Source organism: Pseudophryne corroboree, chromosome 2 (genome assembly GCF_028390025.1).
Source record: "Pseudophryne corroboree isolate aPseCor3 chromosome 2, aPseCor3.hap2, whole genome shotgun sequence".
Classification (NCBI taxonomy): Eukaryota; Metazoa; Chordata; class Amphibia; order Anura; family Myobatrachidae; genus Pseudophryne; species Pseudophryne corroboree.
The window spans coordinates 627,628,836-627,650,817 of NC_086445.1; the positions used below are offsets into that span (position 1 = coordinate 627,628,836).

Sequence of the window (21,982 nt, forward strand, 5' to 3'; positions counted from 1 at the left end):
TACACAACTGTACTTGTCCTTTGCTCCAGGCACTGATAACCCAATAGCAACCCTAAGTGGCTGTCTAGCTGTACTCCAGGAGTGGATGAGTGCCAGTTGGCTGCAACTGAACCCTGATAAAACAGAGGTCCTTATGATAGGACTACAACATCAAAGGACAAGACTGCAGCATAGCCAACCAACTGGACTTACACTCGGGGATTCAGAATTACAAACCACTGATCATGTGCGGAATCTTGGCGTTGTCCTGGATGGTTGCTTGACACTTAAACATCAGACATCAGCCACAATCAAACCCTCATTCTTTCACCTGAGGAACATAGCCAGAATCAAGCACTTAATTGCCTCAGATGATCTGCCAAAAGTCATCCATGCATTTGTATCATCTCGATTAGACTACTGTAATGCGCTCTACCTTGGCCTTCCAGCAAAAGAATTGCACCGCTTACAGCTGGTGCAAAATACAGCTGCCAGGCTGTTAACCGACCAGCCCCGTTCTAGCCACATAACACCCATACTCTACTCCCTTCACTGGCTGCCTGTAAGATGGCGAATCATCTTCAAGATTGGCTTACTGAGTTTTAAAGCACTACATGACCAGGGCCCAAGGTACCTGAAGCAGCTACTGACCCCATACTGCCCCACTCGATTACTGCGATCTCTAGATAAAGGACTTTTAGCAGTACCTAGAATCTCCCGTAATTCATCTGGGGGTCGAGCATTTAGTCATGCTGCTCCAACTCTATGGAACTCACTTCCCCGCACAGTGCGAGAGGCCCCAACTATAGAATCCTTCAAAAGTAGACTCAAGACTTTCCTGTTTACTCAAGCATTCCCATAATGTCCCTTTAGTATCTCCATGCTTCTGTATTTTATGAAAAGCTGTTCTGTACTTCATTATTTTCTGTACTATATTATACTTTGTATCTGTTAAGCGCCTTGAGTCCTATTGGAGAAAGAGCGCTGTATAAATAAAATTATTATTATTATTATTAATATGCAAAGTTTGGAGCAGAGAAGGGAAAGGGGGAACGTGACAGAAACATTCAAATATATCAAGGGTTTTAAGAAGGCACAGGAGTCCTTCTTTAAAAGAAGAGAACTAGAAGAACACAAGGACATACACTGAAACTGGAGGGATATTGGTTCAGGGGAAACTTGAGGAAAAATTACTTCACAGAAAGGGTAGTGGACATGTGGAGTAGCCTCCCATCAGATGTGGTAGAGGCTAAGACAGTAGAGCAATTTAAACATGCATAGTATATGTCACTGACCTGGGTTGGGAGTGTTGAGAACTTGGGGGTTCTTCCGATGATCGGGAAGAAGAACCACAGCTGGGCCGGATCAGGGATGGACGGATGTAGGTTTTCCTCATGCAGAACTTAGCCGTTGTAACCGACGTGTAATGCTAAAGAATTAGTTGTGGCCAAGGCTTGGGGGCGATGCTGAAGTACACAGAAGAATGAAGAACTTGTGAGCGACGTTGAAGAAATGAATGAAGATTTGAGAACAATGTTGAAGCACACAGAAGAATGAAGAACTTGTGAGTGATGCTGAAGAGATGAATGAAGATTTGAGAATGATGTTGAAGCACACAGAAGAATGAAGAACTTGTGAGCGATGCTGAAGAGATGAATGAAGATTTGAGAACGATGTTGAAGCACACAGAAGAATGAAGAACTTGTGAGCGATGCTGAAGAGATGAATGAAGATTTAAGATTCAGTGTAACTCTGGAAGTTTGGGAGGCATTCCCCTTAGGGATACCCTGTAATACTGGAAGCACAGGAGGTGTTCCTCTGAGAGATACACTGTAACGCTGGTAGCACAGGGAATGTCCCACTGAAAGATACACTGTAAAGCTGGTAGCACAGGGAATGTCCCACTGAAAGATACACTGTAACGCTGGTAGCACAGGGAAGGTTCCACTGAGTGATACACTGTAACGCTGGTAGCACAGGAAAGGTTCCACTGAGTGATACACTGTAACGCTGATAGCACAGGGAAGGTTCCACTGAGTGATACACTGTAACGCTGGTAGCACAGGGAATGTCCCACTGAAAGATACTCTGTAACGCTGGTAGCACAGGGAGTGTCCCACTGAAAGATACTCTGTAACGCTGGAACACAGGAGACGTTCAGCTTGAGAACACGCTGAACGCTGCTAGCACTGGTGATCATTGGGAAGACGATACTCAGGTGCCAGGGCTCTGTACGGTGTCTGCCTTTGAACTTCCCGCCCTCTCCCGATTGGTGGAAGAGGCCGATGACCTCACCAGGCTCTCGTGGATCCCGGGCGCAATGGCGGCACCCACACCCCGGGAACCCGCCGGATGCAGCGCCAGCAAGACGCGACGACCCAGAGCCCACCGGGGGCGACGACCGCCGGGAGACCCAGCGCACCCGGAGCGGTAAGCGCGGCAGCCGCAGCGCCGCGAGTGTGACAGTATAGACCTAAGGATATACTTAGAAAGAAACAGGGATCAAATAGGGTTTGAGGCAACAATTTGGTTAAAAAAGGGGCTGACTAGATGGGCCAAGTGGTTCTTATCTGCCGTCAATTTCTATGTTTCTATGTATCTAACATAACAATTTGTACATAACATTCCACCCTCTCTAGCTCCACACTCCCTCTACTTGACCAGCTCCACAATCCCTCCACTTGATAATTCGTTTTTACTATTTTTCTTCCCCCACCCCAGCTTTTCTCACACATTATTTGCTTATTTTCCTTAAATAATTTGTAGACTAAAATACTTATCTGTTATCTCTTTCAGGAAAGATCATTCCTCTCCTCAAGGGCTGTGTTTTTCTGCCAGTCATCAACTGAATATAATATACAGGATACAGTTCAACTTTTTAATTTTAACCTAAAACCCTAAGTAATGTATAATTTCCATATACCTCATTATTCATCTCTGTGTATTCCCCCAAATGTAACTTCTGCAGTACACACAATGTCCTTCTCTCTCCCATCTCTAAACACTTCATCTTACTTGCTGCACATGAGAAACTCACACCCAATTGGATTAGGGGGGTATTCGATTAGTGCCATTTTTTCGACCAGTCGCAAAAAACAGCACTTTCCCCCCCGTTTTTAGGTCAAATTGACATTCAACCTATTCAATGCCCGCGCCATTCTTTCGACTGGTCGGAAAATCTGCACGGTCAAAAACCACGTGGATTGATGAATTCGCTGTAGATCCACGTGTTTTGTCGAATTTCCGGGCATTTTCAACAGTTTTTTGGTCCGTTTTTGCCCATGCCGATTCAGCAAACCCCCCCCCAAAAAAACAAAAACAAACAGAAAAACGAAAAGTAATGGCGAAAATAAACCAAAAAACTGTTGAAAACACCCGCTATTGAATACCCACAGTCGAATTAGTGCCGATTTTCCAACTGTCAGAAAACTCGGCACTAATTGAATATACCCCTTTGTCTCCATGATATGTTATTCTTCTTCTTATTATTATTAATATTTTTATCATTATAAGGGGTCAATTTAATTAGGTGCGAGTCTGCAGGTGCAAGCTTGTTTCATGAAACTCGCAGACTTCACATGAATGCGCGCATGTGAGAATTCACCAATCCAATTAAAAATGCTTATTTGCAGTAATTGCAGGAGGGGTTTGTGATTTTTCAACAGTATGCAATGTGGGAGACGTGCATGAAAGAGTGGGGAGACCTTCTTGGACCCCAGAAAAGTGACAATTTGTTAGCAGAGTCAAATAGAAGTGGGCAAAAGGAAAATACTAAACCCTTTAATAAGGTGTCAAATGGCTGATTTTTGGCTGAAATGCTTTCATAAAATTTGGGGTGCCCAATCTAATGAAATAGTTGATATTGGGGTAATTTGATGCCATTTATTTTTTTAACCCCCAAAATTCCATGAAATTATTGGCCCAATTAAGCTAAACTTCCAAATGCCTAATTAGTCTTTTTCCCTTCAAATTTTTCCCTTACCTTTTCACACCCTCCGGAGGCGGCAAACAAAAGACTGCGAGTTTGTTATTGGATTGCAAAATGAATTCGCATTGCTAATTTTCTGTGAAAATGGCAACTCGCACAAGGCATCTTGCACCTAATTGTCTCCATTGTATGTTTATAATATGTCGACATGGCATGTCATTATTATTATTATTATTATTACTACCAAAATATTGATAACAATAGAAAAACTGGACAGAACAGGATAAAAGATGACAGAGTGAAAGTAATCATTTATTTATTTATTATTTATTACCAGTTATTTATACAGCGCACGCATATTCCGCAGCGCTTTACAGAGACTATTTGCCCATTCACATTGGTCCCTGCCCCAGTGGAGCTTACAATCTATGGGGCAGATGTATTAACTTGGAGAAGGCATAAGGAAGTGATAAACCAGTGATATGTGCAAGGTGATAAAGGCACCAGCCAATCAGCTCCAATATGTAAATTAACAGTTAGGATCTGATTGGCTGGTGCCTTTATCACCTTGCACATATCACTGGTTTATCACTTCCTTATGCCTTCTCCAGGTTAATACATCTGCCCCCTTATTCCCTACCACATGTAGGATTAATTTGTGTTGGGATCCAAATGACCTACCAGTATATTTTTGGATTGTGGGAGGAAACCGGAGAATCCGGAGGAAACCCACGCAAGCACGGGGAGAATATACAAACTCCGCACAGGTAGAACCATGGTGGGAATCATGCCCATGACCTCAGTGCTGTCCGGCAGTAATGCTAACCATTACGCCATACGTACTGCCCATTCACCCATTATTTTTGTGAGACTCATGGCTCATCCATGGGTAGCTATTTGTGTACTTTCGTACCTACCATAGGCTTGCACAGATAATTTTTTTAGGGGGTGCAACGCTGGAGGGGTGTGTCTAGCACCGTCTTTTGGGGCGTGTCTAGCACTATTTTACATTCTCTCAGTAAAATCACATGGCTTAATCTAATTTCTCCCTAGTGCCTAGTAATAAAAGTAGATATAATACACCCCAGAGAAATAAAATTAAACATAATGCAACCACCGGCCGGTACTGACTGTTCGCTATGGGGCATATCCTCGAGTCCTAGCGGCCGCTGCACAATATCACTGCTTACACTTCCCCAACCTATCCCTGACCCAGGCGTGAAAATGGAGAGTGGTGGGCCTAGGTGCATATGCATTTCCCTCCACCACCCCCCACACACCCCACCCCCACCCCCACCCCCAGCACCTACACCCTGATTTTAAGTGGGCCACTCTGAAAAGTACAGGAGATCTAGGGGGCCATACATTTGAGTTTTAATATAACACAAGTAAAGTTTAAAATTTACAAATGTGCCATCAGAGCCACATTTGCCTCTTTCTTTGCCATCAGACCCCACCTCTGCAGGACACCAGCATTTGCCACACATGTCTCCATGCCCACCAGCTACTGATGTAGAGCCCCTTATTCACATTTCCCCACACAGCATGAGGTGAAATTCACAATACAGCACATAGTATGAGCCGAAATTCACATTACGCCACACGGTATGAGCCAGAATTCACCTTCCGTCACACAGTATGAGCCGAAATTCACGTGATGCCACACAGTATGAGCCGAAATTCATGTGACGCCACACAGTATGAGCCGAAATTCACAATACAGCACATAGTATGAGCCGAAATTCACATTACGCCACACAGTATGAGCCAGAATTCACCATCCGTCACACAGTATGAGCCGAAATTCACGTGATGTCACACAGTGTGAGCCGAAATTCATGTGACGCCACACAGTATGAGCCGAAATTCACGTGATGCCACACAGTATGAGCCGAAATTCATGTGATGCCACACAGTATGAGCCGAAATTCATGTGATGCCACACAGTATGAGCCGAAATTCACGTGATGCCACACAGTATGAGCCAGAATTCACCTTCCGTCACACAGTATGAGCCGAAATTCACGTGATGCCACACAGTATGAGCCGAAATTCATGTGATGCCATACAGTATGAGCCGAAATTCATGTGATGCCACACAGTATGAGCCGAAATTCACGTGATGCCACACAGTATGAGCCAGAATTCACCTTCCGTCACACAGTATGAGCCGAAATTCACGTGATGCCACACAGTATGAGCCGAAATTCATGTGATGCCACACAGTATGAGCCGAAATTCATGTGACGCCACACAGTATGAGCCGAAATTCACGTGATGCCACACAGTATGAGCCGAAATTCATGTGATGCCACACAGTATGAGCCAGAATTCACCATCCGTCACACAGTATGAGCCGAAATTCACGTGATGTCACACAGTGTGAGCCGAAATTCATGTGACGCCACACAGTATGAGCCGAAATTCACGTGATGCCACATAGAATGAGCCGAAATTCATGTGATGCCACACAGTATGAGCCGAAATTCACGTGATGCCACACAGTATGAGACGAAATTCACGTGATGCCACACAGTATGAGCCAGAATTCACCTTCCGTCACACAGTATGAGCCGAAATTCACGTGATGCCACACAGTATGAGCCGAAAATCATGTGACGCCACACAGTATGAGCCGAAATTCACGTGATGCCACACAGTATGAGCCAAAATTCATGTGATGCCACACAGTATGAGCCGAAATTCATGTGACGCCACACAGTATGAGCCGAAATTCACGTGATGCCACACAGTATGAGCCGAAATTCATGTGATGCCACACAGTATGAGCCGATATTCACGTGACGCCACACAGTATGAGCCTCCCCCTTACGTCTCTCAGAAACACCATCATCTCCTCCCTGCGTAGCCTCTCAGCCATACCATCCCCCCTGTGTCGTCTCTCAGCTACACCATCATCTCCCCTACTGTGTCATCTCCCAGGACACCATCTCCCCCACCTGCGTGTTCTTTCAGCACACCATCATCTCTCCCACTTTGTCAGCTCTCAGCCACATAATCATCTCACGACTGTGTGTCTCTGCCAAACCATCATGTTCCATTTAAAACCAAAGAAAGAAATAGTGTTCTCAGCGCTATGCAGAAGAGTTTCCAAATGACCATGCATTATACTGCAATCGCGGCTGCCCAGAGTGTAAGTTTCAGAAAAAGACTTACATTCGGGTTCTCACCCGTAGACCCTGAAAGGTTTCTTTAACAACTCAGATGGAATTAGTGCAGCAAGCTCATCAGTGGAAATACACTTACATTTATATTAGAGATGAGCGGGTTCGGTTCCTCGGAATCCGAACCCGCCCGAACTTCATGTTTTTTTTCACGGGTCCGAGCGACTCGGATCTTCCCGCCTTGCTCGGTTAACCCGAGCGCGCCCCAACGTCATCATGACGCTGTCGGATTCTCGCGAGGCTCGGATTCTATCGCGAGACTCGGATTCTATATAAGGAGCCGCGCGTCGCCGCCATTTTCACTCGTGCATTGAGATTGATAGGGAGAGGACGTGTCTGGCGTCCTCTCCATTAGAATAGAGATAGATTAGATAGAGAGAGAGAGATTGTGCAGAGTCGCAGACAGAGTTAGTTTACCACAGTCAGTGACCAGTGCAGTTGCTAGTTAACTTTTATTTAATATAATATATCCGTTCACTTCTCTCTGCTATATCCGTTCTCTGCCTGAAAAAAAAAACGATACACAGCACAGTCAGTCACACAGTGTGACTCAGTCTGTGTGCACTCAGCTCAGCCCAGTGTGCTGCACAGTCATCAATGTATAAATTAAAAGCTTATAATTAATTGTGGGGGAGACTGGGGAGCACTGCAGGTTGTTAGCAGGAGCCAGGAGTACAATTATATTAATTAACAGTGCACACTTTTGCTGCAGGAGTGGTGACCAGTGCCTGACCACCAGTATAGTATTGTTGTATACTACTAATATCTCTTTAAATATCAACCAGTCTATATTAGCAGCAGACACAGTACAGTGCGGTAGTTCACGGCTGTGGCTACCTCTGTGTCGGCACACGGCAGGCAGTCCGTCCGACCAGAATTGTATTATTTATTATTATATACCTACCACCTAACCGTGGTTTTTTTTTCATTCTTTATACCGTCATAGTGTCATCCTAATTGTTACGAGTATACTACTATCTCTTTATCAACCAGTGTACAGTGCGGTAGTTCACGGCTGTGGCTACCTCTGTGTCGGCACACGGCAGGCAGTCCGTCCGACCAGAATTGTATTATTTATTATTATATACCTACCACCTAACCGTGGTTTTTTTTTTCATTCTTTATACCGTCATAGTGTCATCCTAATTGTTACGAGTATACTACTATCTCTTTATCAACCAGTGTACAGTGCGGTAGTTCACGGCTGTGGCTACCTCTGTGTCGGCACACGGCAGGCAGTCCGTCCGACCAGAATTGTATTATTTATTATTATATACCTACCACCTAACCGTGGTTTTTTTTTTCATTCTTTATACCGTCATAGTGTCATCCTAATTGTTACGAGTATACTACTATCTCTTTATCAACCAGTGTACAGTGCGGTAGTTCACGGCTGTGGCTACCTCTGTGTCGGCACACGGCAGGCAGTCCGTCCGACCAGAATTGTATTATTTATTATTATATACCTACCACCTAACCGTGGTTTTTTTTTCATTCTTTATACCGTCATAGTGTCATCCTAATTGTTACGAGTATACTACTATCTCTTTATCAACCAGTGTACAGTGCGGTAGTTCACGGCTGTGGCTACCTCTGTGTTGGCACACGGCAGGCAGTCCGTCCGACCAGAATTGTATTATTTATTATTATATACCTACCACCTAACCGTGGTTTTTTTTTCATTCTTTATACCGTCATAGTGTCATCCTAATTGTTACGAGTATACTACTATCTCTTTATCAACCAGTGTACAGTGCGGTAGTTCACGGCTGTGGCTACCTCTGTGTCGGCACACGGCAGGCAGTCCGTCCGACCAGAATTGTATTATTTATTATTATATACCTACCACCTAACCGTGGTTTTTTTTTTCATTCTTTATACCGTCATAGTGTCATCCTAATTGTTACGAGTATACTACTATCTCTTTATCAACCAGTGTACAGTGCGGTAGTTCACGGCTGTGGCTACCTCTGTGTCGGCACACGGCAGGCAGTCCGTCCGACCAGAATTGTATTATTTATTATTATATACCTACCACCTAACCGTGGTTTTTTTTTTCATTCTTTATACCGTCATAGTGTCATCCTAATTGTTACGAGTATACTACTATCTCTTTATCAACCAGTGTACAGTGCGGTAGTTCACGGCTGTGGCTACCTCTGTGTCGGCACACGGCAGGCAGTCCGTCCGACCAGAATTGTATTATTTATTATTATATACCTACCACCTAACCGTGGTTTTTTTTTTCATTCTTTATACCGTCATAGTGTCATCCTAATTGTTACGAGTATACTACTATCTCTTTATCAACCAGTGTACAGTGCGGTAGTTCACGGCTGTGGCTACCTCTGTGTCGGCACACGGCAGGCAGTCCGTCCGACCAGAATTGTATTATTTATTATTATATACCTACCACCTAACCGTGGTTTTTTTTTCATTCTTTATACCGTCATAGTGTCATCCTAATTGTTACGAGTATACTACTATCTCTTTATCAACCAGTGTACAGTGCGGTAGTTCACGGCTGTGGCTACCTCTGTGTCGGCAGTCGGCAGGCAGTCCGTCCATCCATAATTGTATTATTATTATAATATATACCACCTAACCGTGGTTTTTTTTTCATTCTTTATACCGTCGTCATAGTGTCATACTAGTTGTTACGAGTATACTACTATCTCTTTATCAACCAGTGTACAGTGCGGTAGTTCACGGCTGTGGCTACCTCTGTGTCGGCAGTCGGCAGGCAGTCCGTCCATCCATAATTGTATTATTATTATAATATATACCACCTAACCGTGGTTTTTTTTCCATTCTTTATACCGTCGTCATAGTGTCATACTAGTTGTTACGAGTATACTACTATCTCTTTATCAACCAGTGTACAGTGCGGTAGTTCACGGCTGTGGCTACCTCTGTGTCGGCAGTCGGCAGGCAGTCCGTCCATCCATAATTGTATTATTATTATAATATATACCACCTAACCGTGGTTTTTTTATACCACCTAACCGTGGCAGTCCGTCCATAATTGTATACTAGTATCCAATCCATCCATCTCCATTGTTTACCTGAGGTGCCTTTTAGTTCTGCCTATAAAATATGGAGAACAAAAAAGTTGAGGTTCCAAAATTAGGGAAAGATCAAGATCCACTTCCACCTCGTGCTGAAGCTGCTGCCACTAGTCATGGCCGAGACGATGAAATGCCAGCAACGTCGTCTGCCAAGGCCGATGCCCAATGTCATAGTACAGAGCATGTCAAATCCAAAACACCAAATATCAGAAAAAAAAGGACTCCAAAACCTAAAATAAAATTGTCGGAGGAGAAGCGTAAACTTGCCAATATGCCATTTACCACACGGAGTGGCAAGGAACGGCTGAGGCCCTGGCCTATGTTCATGGCTAGTGGTTCAGCTTCACATGAGGATGGAAGCACTCAGCCTCTCGCTAGAAAACTGAAAAGACTCAAGCTGGCAAAAGCACCGCAAAGAACTGTGCGTTCTTTGAAATCCCAAATCCACAAGGAGAGTCCAATTGTGTCGTTTGCGATGCCTGACCTTCCCAACACTGGACGTGAAGAGCATGCGCCTTCCACTATTTGCATGCCCCCTGCAAGTGCTGGAAGGAGCACCCGCAGTCCAGTTCCTGATAGTCAGATTGAAGATGTCAGTGTTGAAGTACACCAGGATGAGGAGGATATGGGTGTTGCTGGCGCTGGGGAGGAAATTGACCAGGAGGATTCTGATGGTGAGGTGGTTTGTTTAAGTCAGGCACCCGGGGAGACACCTGTTGTCCGTGGGAGGAATATGGCCGTTGACATGCCAGGTGAAAATACCAAAAAAATCAGCTCTTCGGTGTGGAGGTATTTCACCAGAAATGCGGACAACAGGTGTCAAGCCGTGTGTTCCCTTTGTCAAGCTGTAATAAGTAGGGGTAAGGACGTTAACCACCTCGGAACATCCTCCCTTATACGTCACCTGCAGCGCATTCATAATAAGTCAGTGACAAGTTCAAAAACTTTGGGTGACAGCGGAAGCAGTCCACTGACCAGTAAATCCCTTCCTCTTGTAACCAAGCTCACGCAAACCACCCCACCAACTCCCTCAGTGTCAATTTCCTCCTTCCCCAGGAATGCCAATAGTCCTGCAGGCCATGTCACTGGCAAGTCTGACGAGTCCTTTCCTGCCTGGGATTCCTCCGATGCATCCTTGCGTGTAACGCCTACTGCTGCTGGCGCTGCTGTTGTTGCCGCTGGGAGTCGATGGTCATCCCAGAGGGGAAGTCGTAAGCCCACTTGTACTACTTCCAGTAAGCAATTGACTGTTCAACAGTCCTTTGCGAGGAAGATGAAATATCACAGCAGTCATCCTACTGCAAAGCGGATAACTGAGTCCTTGACAACTATGTTGGTGTTAGACGTGCGTCCGGTATCCGCCGTTAGTTCACAGGGAACTAGACAATTTATTGAGGCAGTGTGCCCCCGTTACCAAATACCATCTAGGTTCCACTTCTCTAGGCAGGCGATACCGAGAATGTACACGGACGTCAGAAAAAGACTCACCAGTGTCCTAAAAAATGCAGTTGTACCCAATGTCCACTTAACCACGGACATGTGGACAAGTGGAGCAGGGCAGGGTCAGGACTATATGACTGTGACAGCCCACTGGGTAGATGTATGGACTCCCGCCGCAAGAACAGCAGCGGCGGCACCAGTAGCAGCATCTCGCAAACGCCAACTCTTTCCTAGGCAGGCTACGCTTTGTATCACCGCTTTCCAGAATACGCACACAGCTGAAAACCTCTTACGGCAACTGAGGAAGATCATCGCGGAATGGCTTACCCCAATTGGACTCTCCTGTGGATTTGTGGCATCGGACAACGCCAGCAATATTGTGTGTGCATTAAATATGGGCAAATTCCAGCACGTCCCATGTTTTGCACATACCTTGAATTTGGTGGTGCAGAATTTTTTAAAAAACGACAGGGGCGTGCAAGAGATGCTGTCGGTGGCCAGAAAAATTGCGGGACACTTTCGGCGTACAGGCACCACGTACAGAAGACTGGAGCACCACCAAAAACTACTGAACCTGCCCTGCCATCATCTGAAGCAAGAAGTGGTAACGAGGTGGAATTCAACCCTCTATATGCTTCAGAGGTTGGAGGAGCAGCAAAAGGCCATTCAAGCCTATACAATTGAGCACGATATAGGAGATGGAATGCACCTGTCTCAAGTGCAGTGGAGAATGATTTCAACGTTGTGCAAGGTTCTGATGCCCTTTGAACTTGCCACACGTGAAGTCAGTTCAGACACTGCCAGCCTGAGTCAGGTCATTCCCCTCATCAGGCTTTTGCAGAAGAAGCTGGAGGCATTGAAGAAGGAGCTAACACGGAGCGATTCCGCTAGGCATGTGGGACTTGTGGATGCAGCCCTTAATTCGCTTAACAAGGATTCACGGGTGGTCAATCTGTTGAAATCAGAGCACTACATTTTGGCCACCGTGCTCGATCCTAGATTTAAAGCCTACCTTGGATCTCTCTTTCCGGCAGACACAGGTCTGCTGGGGTTGAAAGACCTGCTGGTGACAAAATTGTCAAGTCAAGCGGAACGCGACCTGTCAACATCTCCTCCTTCACATTCTCCCGCAACTGGGGGTGCGAGGAAAAGGCTCAGAATTCCGAGCCCACCCGCTGGCGGTGATGCAGGGCAGTCTGGAGCGACTGCTGATGCTGACATCTGGTCCGGACTGAAGGACCTGACAACGATTACGGACATGTCGTCTACTGTCACTGCATATGATTCTCTCAACATTGATAGAATGGTGGAGGATTATATGAGTGACCGCATCCAAGTAGGCACGTCACACAGTCCGTACTTATACTGGCAGGAAAAAGAGGCAATTTGGAGGCCCTTGCACAAACTGGCTTTATTCTACCTAAGTTGCCCTCCCACAAGTGTGTACTCCGAAAGAGTGTTTAGTGCCGCCGCTCACCTTGTCAGCAATCGGCGTACGAGGTTACATCCAGAAAATGTGGAGAAGATGATGTTCATTAAAATGAATTATAATCAATTCCTCCGCGGAGACATTGACCAGCAGCAATTGCCTCCACAAAGTACACAGGGAGCTGAGATGGTGGATTCCAGTGGGGACGAATTGATAATCTGTGAGGAGGGGGATGTACACGGTGATATATCGGAGGGTGAAGATGAGGTGGACATCTTGCCTCTGTAGAGCCAGTTTGTGCAAGGAGAGATTAATTGCTTCTTTTTTGGGGGGGGTCCAAACCAACCCGTCATATCAGTCACAGTCGTGTGGCAGACCCTGTCACTGAAATGATGGGTTGGTTAAAGTGTGCATGTCCTGTTTTGTTTATACAACATAAGGGTGGGTGGGAGGGCCCAAGGATAATTCCATCTTGCACCTCTTTTTTCTTTTCTTTTTCTTTGCATCATGTGCTGATTGGGGAGGGTTTTTTGGAAGGGACATCCTGCGTGACACTGCAGTGCCACTCCTAGATGGGCCCGGTGTTTGTGTCGGCCACTAGGGTCGCTAATCTTACTCACACAGTCAGCTACCTCATTGCGCCTCTTTTTTTCTTTGCGTCATGTGCTGTTTGGGGAGGGTTTTTTGGAAGGGACATCCTGCGTGACACTGCAGTGCCACTCCTAGATGGGCCCGGTGTTTGTGTCGGCCACTAGGGTCGCTAATCTTACTCACACAGTCAGCTACCTCATTGCGCCTCTTTTTTTCTTTGCGTCATGTGCTGTTTGGGGAGGGTTTTTTGGAAGGGACATCCTGCGTGACACTGCAGTGCCACTCCTAGATGTGCCCGGTGTTTGTGTCGGCCACTAGGGTCGCTAATCTTACTCACACAGTCAGCTACCTCATTGCGCCTCTTTTTTTCTTTGCGTCATGTGCTGTTTGGGGAGGGTTTTTTGGAAGGGCCATCCTGCGTGACACTGCAGTGCCACTCCTAGATGGGCCCGGTGTTTGTGTCGGCCACTAGGGTCGCTTATCTTACTCACACAGCGACCTCGGTGCAAATTTTAGGACTAAAAATAATATTGTGAGGTGTGATGTGTTCAGAATAGGCTGAAAATGAGTGTAAATTATGTTTTTTGAGGTTAATAATACTTTGGGATCAAAATTACCCCCAAATTCTATGATTTAAGCTGTTTTTTAGGGTTTTTTGAAAAAAAACACCCGAATCCAAAACACACCCGAATCCGACAAAAAAAATTCGGTGAGGTTTTGCCAAAACGCGGTCGAACCCAAAACACGGCCGCGGAACCGAACCCAAAACCAAAACACAAAACCCGAAAAATTTCCGGCGCTCATCTCTAATTTATATCCACTCTCGCGTTCACGTAAAGGTATCCAGATACTCTCACACTTCTTTGATGTCCAAAAGATTTAATCCCCAATTCTGTTTCTCTGCCTCCCCCTTCTTTCTATGTCTCTCTATGTGCCCCCACCCCCTTTTATGTCTCTATGTGTGTGTGTCCCCTCTCCCTTTTATATCTCTGTGTCCTGCCAGCTGCCCTCACCTTTTGGGAGCCAGGAGCTGGTGGGCGGTGAGGCCAGGCAGCAGGCTGAGGTCAGGAAGCATTAGCGTTGTCCTCCTAGAAGCAACCCTAACAAAGTGGGAGCTGCCCTGCTGCAGTCAAGTCATGCCTCAGAGCACCACGGGCATTGCTTGGCGGCGCAACTGTGGGTGGGTGGTGCATGTGCGGCGCCAGGGTCGCAGGTCGTGCGGACAGAATTCCCTCGCTGGAAGGCCACTGAAGGTCAGAGACATTTGGACTAGCCAAATCCGCCCCTGCACACCCCACTACAGTGATCAAACTGAAAATAAACTACATCTCCCAGCACCTAGGAGATGTAGTTTATTTTCAGTTTGATCACTGTAGTGCCGGCTCCTAACCAGATTTGGGCATGTCGCGGGGCCCCCTCGGACCCACATAGCAGGATAAATCCGCTACTGTTGAGGGGGGTGCCAGACATTAGGTAGTGCCTATGCGCACCAGGCACCCGCTTCCTGTGCACATCCATGGTACTGTATATCTTAATTTAGCGTCTGTGTCACATCACAGCTGCACCCAAAGTTGCTTATAGTGTACTGGGTGCTTAGGATTTGTATTGTGTCACAACTGAGTTGGTACTGTATAAAATCGCAGATTAAGCAAAACACTGCGTGGCGGGAGGCATTGCGTGGCTTACTTATGTTGGCCCCTCAGTCTTTTGCTTTTTTACCAGATTAGCAGCTGCATGCAAAGCCAGCAGCCGTATACGGGTACTCGTTTATTGTATTTTTGTTGCAATTTTGTTGCAAATGTGGAACATGGACAATATTTCTTTCAGCGCTTTGTGTTCTCCTGTTTCTTCATGAAGGTAGTTCTTATCTAATGCACATAAATAGAATAGAAACATAAAAAAAAATATAAAACTGTTCGACAATTTTAATTTTGATAGTGTGCTTTTACTTTCCCAAAAGAGCAAGAAAAATGGGTTTTCTATAGCACCAGGACTAATTTACTTCAGTAATAGGTATACCCCTACAATATAATGTTGTTACCAATACCATGAAATATAGGTAGTACAGCCTCAGACCAATGTATACAATATGACAACAAAAGAAGAGAAAGTACAAGGAAAACACAATAATTAAGATCTACCTTTAATTGTTCTACATTAAAATTCTGGATATGTTCCAGATACTTTTTTGTCCTAAGTATCTGGAACATATTCGGAATTTTAATGTAGAACAATAAAAGGTAGATTTTAAATATTGTGTTTTCCTTGTGCGCCATATTCAGACACTTTCTCTTCTTTTGTTGTCACTTTCCCAAAAGAGAACAGAGAAGATAGAAACATAGGTGGAAATTTACTAAGGTCCCAATTTGATTCGAGTTTGCATTTTCGGCCGAAAATGCAACTCACAAATCACCGCAGTGTTGGGGAAATTCGTATTGAGATACACTGCTGTCCACTGAAATACGAATCAATAGACCATTGGTCAAACATGGTTGTTTGTTCACATATACCTCATTATCGAACACTGCCGGAAAAGCATGGAAGTGCAGAAATAGAACTTTCAAATAGACCAGCTTCTGGCTGGTATGTTTGGAGAATCATGCATGGATCAGTGAGATCCATGTATGCGTCTCTGTGTAAAAGTGTGTGAAATAGTTAAAATGTAAATTAAAAAAATTGCGTGGGGTCCCCCCTCCTAAGCATAACCAGCCCTGGGCTATTTGAGCCGTCCTGGTTGTTAAAATACCGGGGGGGGAATTCCGTAGGGTCCCCGGCATTTTTACAACCAGCACCGGGCTCTTGGACCAGTCCTGGTTCAAAAATACAGGGGGGGGGGGAGACGTATGGGTCCCCCGTATTTTTTAAACCAGCATCGGGCTCCACTAGCCAAGGAGATAATGCCACAGCCAGGGGACACATTTATACTGGTCCCTGCAGCCGTGGCACTATCCCCTCCCAACTAGTCACACTTATCTGGGGTTCCCCGGGGGAGTGGGGAATCCCCAATAAAGGCCCCCCCTCCAGGCACCAAAGGGCCAGTGATGAAGCCCGGGGCTGTCCCTGCCATCCATGGGCTGTGAATGGCAGGCTGATAGCCCATGTGTAAAAAAAAGATTTCATATTGTCTTTTACCTGTGGAACTACAGGTCCCAGCAAGCCTCCCATGCAAGTACCAGCATGCGGGGTATTAAAGGGCCTGCTGGTACCTGTAGTTCCACCTGTAAAAGAAATATTACAATAAAGACAGTACACACACACCATGAAACTACAACTTTAATTATACATACATGCACACTTATACACTCACACATACTTACCTACTGTTCCACAAAGCCCCTCGGTCCCCTTGTCATTATAGAATCCATTAGGGTACCTGTAAAAAACAATATACTCGCCTAGAATCCAGTGTAGATCGGTACTCTTCTTTCCATTTAGGCATCCAGAGGTTAAAAAAATAACAAACCACAAGAACCCGGTCCAATGCACTGAAGGGGATCCATATTTACACATGGATCCCCTTACCCCGAATGCCGGGACCCCTTGTGACTTCTGTCAGTAGGGGTTCCACCAGCCAATCAGGGAGCGCTCTCCTGATTGGCTATGCGCTCCTGGCCTGTCAGTCAGACGGAGCGCATAGGCTATAATGGAGGAATACGATCCTCTATTAGACTCTATGGTGGAAACGCAGCGGTCTGGTCTATGGTAGACGCAGGGCGATTGTGATTTGCTGCCATATGTTACCAGACCCACTCTGTGGAATGCACTCCCATGCACAATAAGACTCTCCTCTAGTCTCCAAACCTTTACACGTTCCCTGAAAACTCATCTCTTCAGACAAGCCTACCAAATTTCAGACCCACACACATAACCTTCAATGCTTCCCTATCAAGTTACATCCCCTCTGTACAGTCCACATAAACTCACATTTTGTCTTCCAACATTGCTGGGTGATAGTATCATACAACCCATTAAGAACCTAGCAATCTGGGGAACCATTATGTAACAGGTAGCATCTATCCTTGTGTATCAATGCCTATTTTCCCTATAGATTGTAAGCTTGCGAGCAGGGCCTTCCTACCTCTGTCTGTTTTTGCCCAGTTTTGTTCTATAACTGTTGTTCTAATTGTAAAGCACAACGGAATATGCTGCGCTATATAAGAAACTGCTAATAAATAAATAATAAATAACCAGAAAGATTGGACAGATAATTTTATAGTATGTATCCAGCTTTATTCTGCTGCCACTACAAACAGAACATGACAATATCAATGTAAACAGGGCTTACAGAGGCTGGAGTTATAATCAAAACAATTTTGTGTTCCCCAATGTCTGCAAACCATAGAGAATGACTTACTGGCAGATATTACCTTGTTATTAATTGATTTATATAAGAGATGCTATTGTCTAAAGACTGAACATGTGCTCATGGGCTGCTAGTTAAAAAGGATTGTGACGATTATTGTTATTGACTCAGAAATGTAGAAACTTTAGCAAAGTGATTGATAGTTCACATGTCAGTTTCTAGGGTGTTATAAGAATCTGTGTTGTGGGATAGTATGATGAACTTGTTCTGTAGCTAAATGACAAATGCACATGTAGCTGGGAATGTGTCCAGCTCTCACTTATTTATTGGCTTTTATCAGTTATCATTCTGTCTATAAAGCCAGGAAGAGGGTCATATGGCTGCTAAATTGCTCATTTCAATTGCCATTAGTCTTCTACCTGCATCATTAATACTGACATCTGGAATATTATTCATCATTATGTGTGAAAGGCCAGCACATAACTTTTTTTTTTCTGTGCAAATCAGGTATAGCAGATTGTGCAGGATGAAGACATATAGTGCTAATGGTTCTGTGGGTATAGGGGGTCATTCCGAGTTGATCGTAGCTGTGCTAAATTTAGCACAGCTACGATCATTCACACTGACATGCGGGGGGACGCCCAGCACAGGGCTAGTACGCCCCGCATGTCAGTGCCGGCCCCCCCACAGAAGTGCAAAAGCGGCGATGCTTTTGCACTTTAGGAGTAGCTCCCGGCCAGTGCAGCTTTAGCGTGCTGGCCGGGAGCTACTCATCGCTCCCCGGCCCGCAGCGGCTGCGTGTGACGCCACGCAGCCACTGCGGCCCATTCCCCATTCGGTCCGGCCACACCTGCGTTGGCCGGACTGCTCCCACGAAACGGCGGCCAAACGCCGCCGTTCCGCCCCCTCTCGCCCAGCGACTGCCTCTGCCTGTCAATCAGGCAGAGGCGATCGCAGCCCTGCTACGGCCTCCGGCCGTCTAGTTTCCTTTAATGTACTGTATAATCACAGCAGCATTCCGTTAATACCTGCCATACATGTAAGCCACATAGCACCAGAGCTAGATTGTGGGGAAATCCCTGAATTTTTTATATCTGACATTTCTAACTCTAATTATATATGTCATTTCTTTTTAAATGTGGATATTGGTTAGAACATTCTTTTGAAAAACAACTATAATAAAAATAACTATAAAATATCATGTTGCATTAGGTCTTATGATGTCCAAAGCACTGTAATATATGGCTATGTCGGAATGTCACGGGCAAGCTGTTCTAATTATTAAATTGTTTTTCATTCAATCTCCAAGTTTGTTTGTGAGTCATAGTTCAGTTTTTAATTAATATTGTTTACACTCCAATTAGGATAATAATTTTATAGTAAACACTCTACTTTTAAAGATACATTTGCAAAAGTGCAGGGGCAGAGTGGGATAGAAAACCAGCCCGGGAATTTTCTGGATGCAGCCCTAATGGATGCGGAGTCAGTTAAGGGGCTGAAGTCTGTCATATGGGGCAGGAAACTCGCTCCCCATAGAGCCTTATTCTCTTGGATGCAGTCAAGGCTGCCATCAGAAATTGTGGGGCCCGGGACTGACAAAATAGGCAGGGCCCCCTCCCCCTCCTGGAATATGCGGAAATAGGAGAGGGTAAGGTATAGGGACAGGCGCAAGAGAGAGAAGAGGAATAGGGGCAGACTGAATAGGGGAGACAGGGGAGAGAAAGAAATGGACAGATGGGGGAGAGAGGAGGAAAAGGAGGAGATGTGGAGAGAAAGGAGGAATAGGGGAAAACGGGAGGGAGAGAGGAGATATAGGGCAAATTGTCATTGGGTGAATAGGGCAGATGAGAGAGAGGAGAAAATGGGGGAGATTACCCCCCAGTATCACCCAGAGACCCCCAAATTATGTCCAAGTGCCCCCCAGTATGCCACACAGAGCCCTTCATATTAATTATGACCCAGTGGCCAGTGCCCCCAGTATGCCACACAGAGCCCTTCATATTAATTATGACCCAGTGGCCAGTGCCCCTAGTATTCCACACAGAAGCTCCCCCCCATATTCTGTCAGAGTGCACCCCCAGTATGCCACATGGAGTTCCCCCATATAAATATTGTCCCAATGAGCCCCCCCACACACACACACACACACACACACACACACACACACACACACACACACACACAACTGTATATGGCATAAACACACTTACTTTAGATTTCGCTGCAGCACAGGGGCTGATGAGGATCGGGCTGCTGCTGGGCACTCTGCAATGCATTAATTAGGCTCCACCCACTCATGGAAAATGCCGCAAATCGCGGGTCTATGTAAGGGGGGAGGGGCCAAAATTATGTGAGTGTGATAGAAGTGTGATAGAAGAAGATATTAGCCTCTCACCCCCTCACCATAGACCTGCTACTTGATGGTATTATGCGCTAGGGGAGGGGCTTAGAGCAAGTAGCCGCGGGCAGCTAGTTTAAAAAGCATCGACCTGTTGGGAAGGAGGGGGTGTTTCGGATTACTCAGAAACCTCCCCCTTCGTACGCTAGTGTCTTAGGTCACACCAAACTGTACCGCCAGCGCCAGGACATGTCGTATGAACTGGGGATCTGGAACCACAGGGACCAAGGCCTATCCAGTGGCCGGACCCTGAAGAGAAGCAGTAAGACCGAGGTATTGGAAGATATGTCCGGGAGAAAGCCAGTGCAGTGTGGACCAGCTGCAGGAGCACAGGATCACAGCATTACGCTGAGGAAGGGTATGCTACAGCATGCATTCAGCAGCAGCGCCGCGGCTGCCTTATCCCCATTCACAGTAATTGGTGAGCCTGTGTGGGGGCCCTGCCATAAGGGGGAGAGGTCGACCTACGGCGGCCCCCTTTGTTTCCGCTCACATAAGCTAATAAGCTCCCCTTGAAATAAAGAGTCTGACACATTTCCTTTGGATCGAATTACTGGCCACAGTTTATTTCCATTACCTTACATGTTACCTTACAAGGTTGCGGGGCACGGATAGAAGTGGTGGGCAAGGCGCCCCTGGGTCCCTGACCCCTCCTGATTTCCTGGGGGCGTGCCCTGCCTACCCTGTAGGCACCGCGGCAACGCCCCTGGGGAACCAGCCCTCCTGGCGCATATCACGCTCACCTGGCACGCAGCTCCCTGGCCCAACCGTCCAAAGCTGGAGCCGAGCATGCGCCCGTTCACCGAGGGTGAATCTGCCAACCTCGGCTGGCTCCCCCCGTTCGCCATGCCTTGCGCACCGCTTCTTCCCGCCGCCCGCTGACTGTGACATACGTATTCCTTAATTTTCCTTAACACATTAAACATACAACCGTATTATAACTTGCAACGATTTATACGATAAAACTCTGAACTGTAAGTATATGTACCTATATACACCTTTTCTAAATGGGTGGGTGGGTGGGTCACTCTCTGTGCTCACCTTTCTCAGTGGCCGCCTCCTCCCCCCCGCCTTCCTATTTAACCCGCCCGCTATCCGGCCGGCCCCCTCGCCTTCTACAGGCTACCAGCGCCTGTAGGTGTGAAAGAGGGGACGGGCACACCTGCCCGCCCCTCCTTTCCATTGTGCCGCTGGCCCGCGGGCCACCTGCCGCCCCTCCCCCTTACCCCTCTCCGGCGCCATCACGGGCTCGGCGCCTTTGTTACCATAAGGGGGAGAGGTCGACCTACGGCGGCCCCCTTTGTTTCCGCTCACATAAGCTAATAAGCTCCCCTTGAAATAAAGAGTCTGACACATTTCCTTTGGATCGAATTACTGGCCACAGTTTATTTCCATTACCTTACATGTTACCTTACAAGGTTGCGGGGCACGGATAGAAGTGGTGGGCAAGGCGCCCCTGGGTCCCTGACCCCTCCTGATTTCCTGGGGGCGTGCCCTGCCTACCCTGTAGGCACCGCGGCAACGCCCCTGGGGAACCAGCCCTCCTGGCGCATATCACGCTCACCTGGCACGCAGCTCCCTGGCCCAACCGTCCAAAGCTGGAGCCGAGCATGCGCCCGTTCACCGAGGGTGAATCTGCCAACCTCGGCTGGCTCCCCCCG

General features: G+C 46.5%; 1 protein-coding gene across 2 annotated transcripts in view; it reads right to left on the bottom strand.

Moving 5' to 3' along the window:
- The window catches only part of LOC135051035 (promotilin-like), a 55,826-nt gene extending 35,090 nt beyond the window's left edge, over positions 1-20,736 (bottom strand). For both annotated transcript variants that reach the window (XM_063957228.1, XM_063957227.1), the window contains exon 1: positions 20,134-20,736. The gene's annotated coding sequence lies outside the window, so the exon portion shown is untranslated. The remainder of the gene's footprint in view (positions 1-20,133) is intronic.
- Between the last annotated feature and the right edge of the window lie 1,246 nt (positions 20,737-21,982).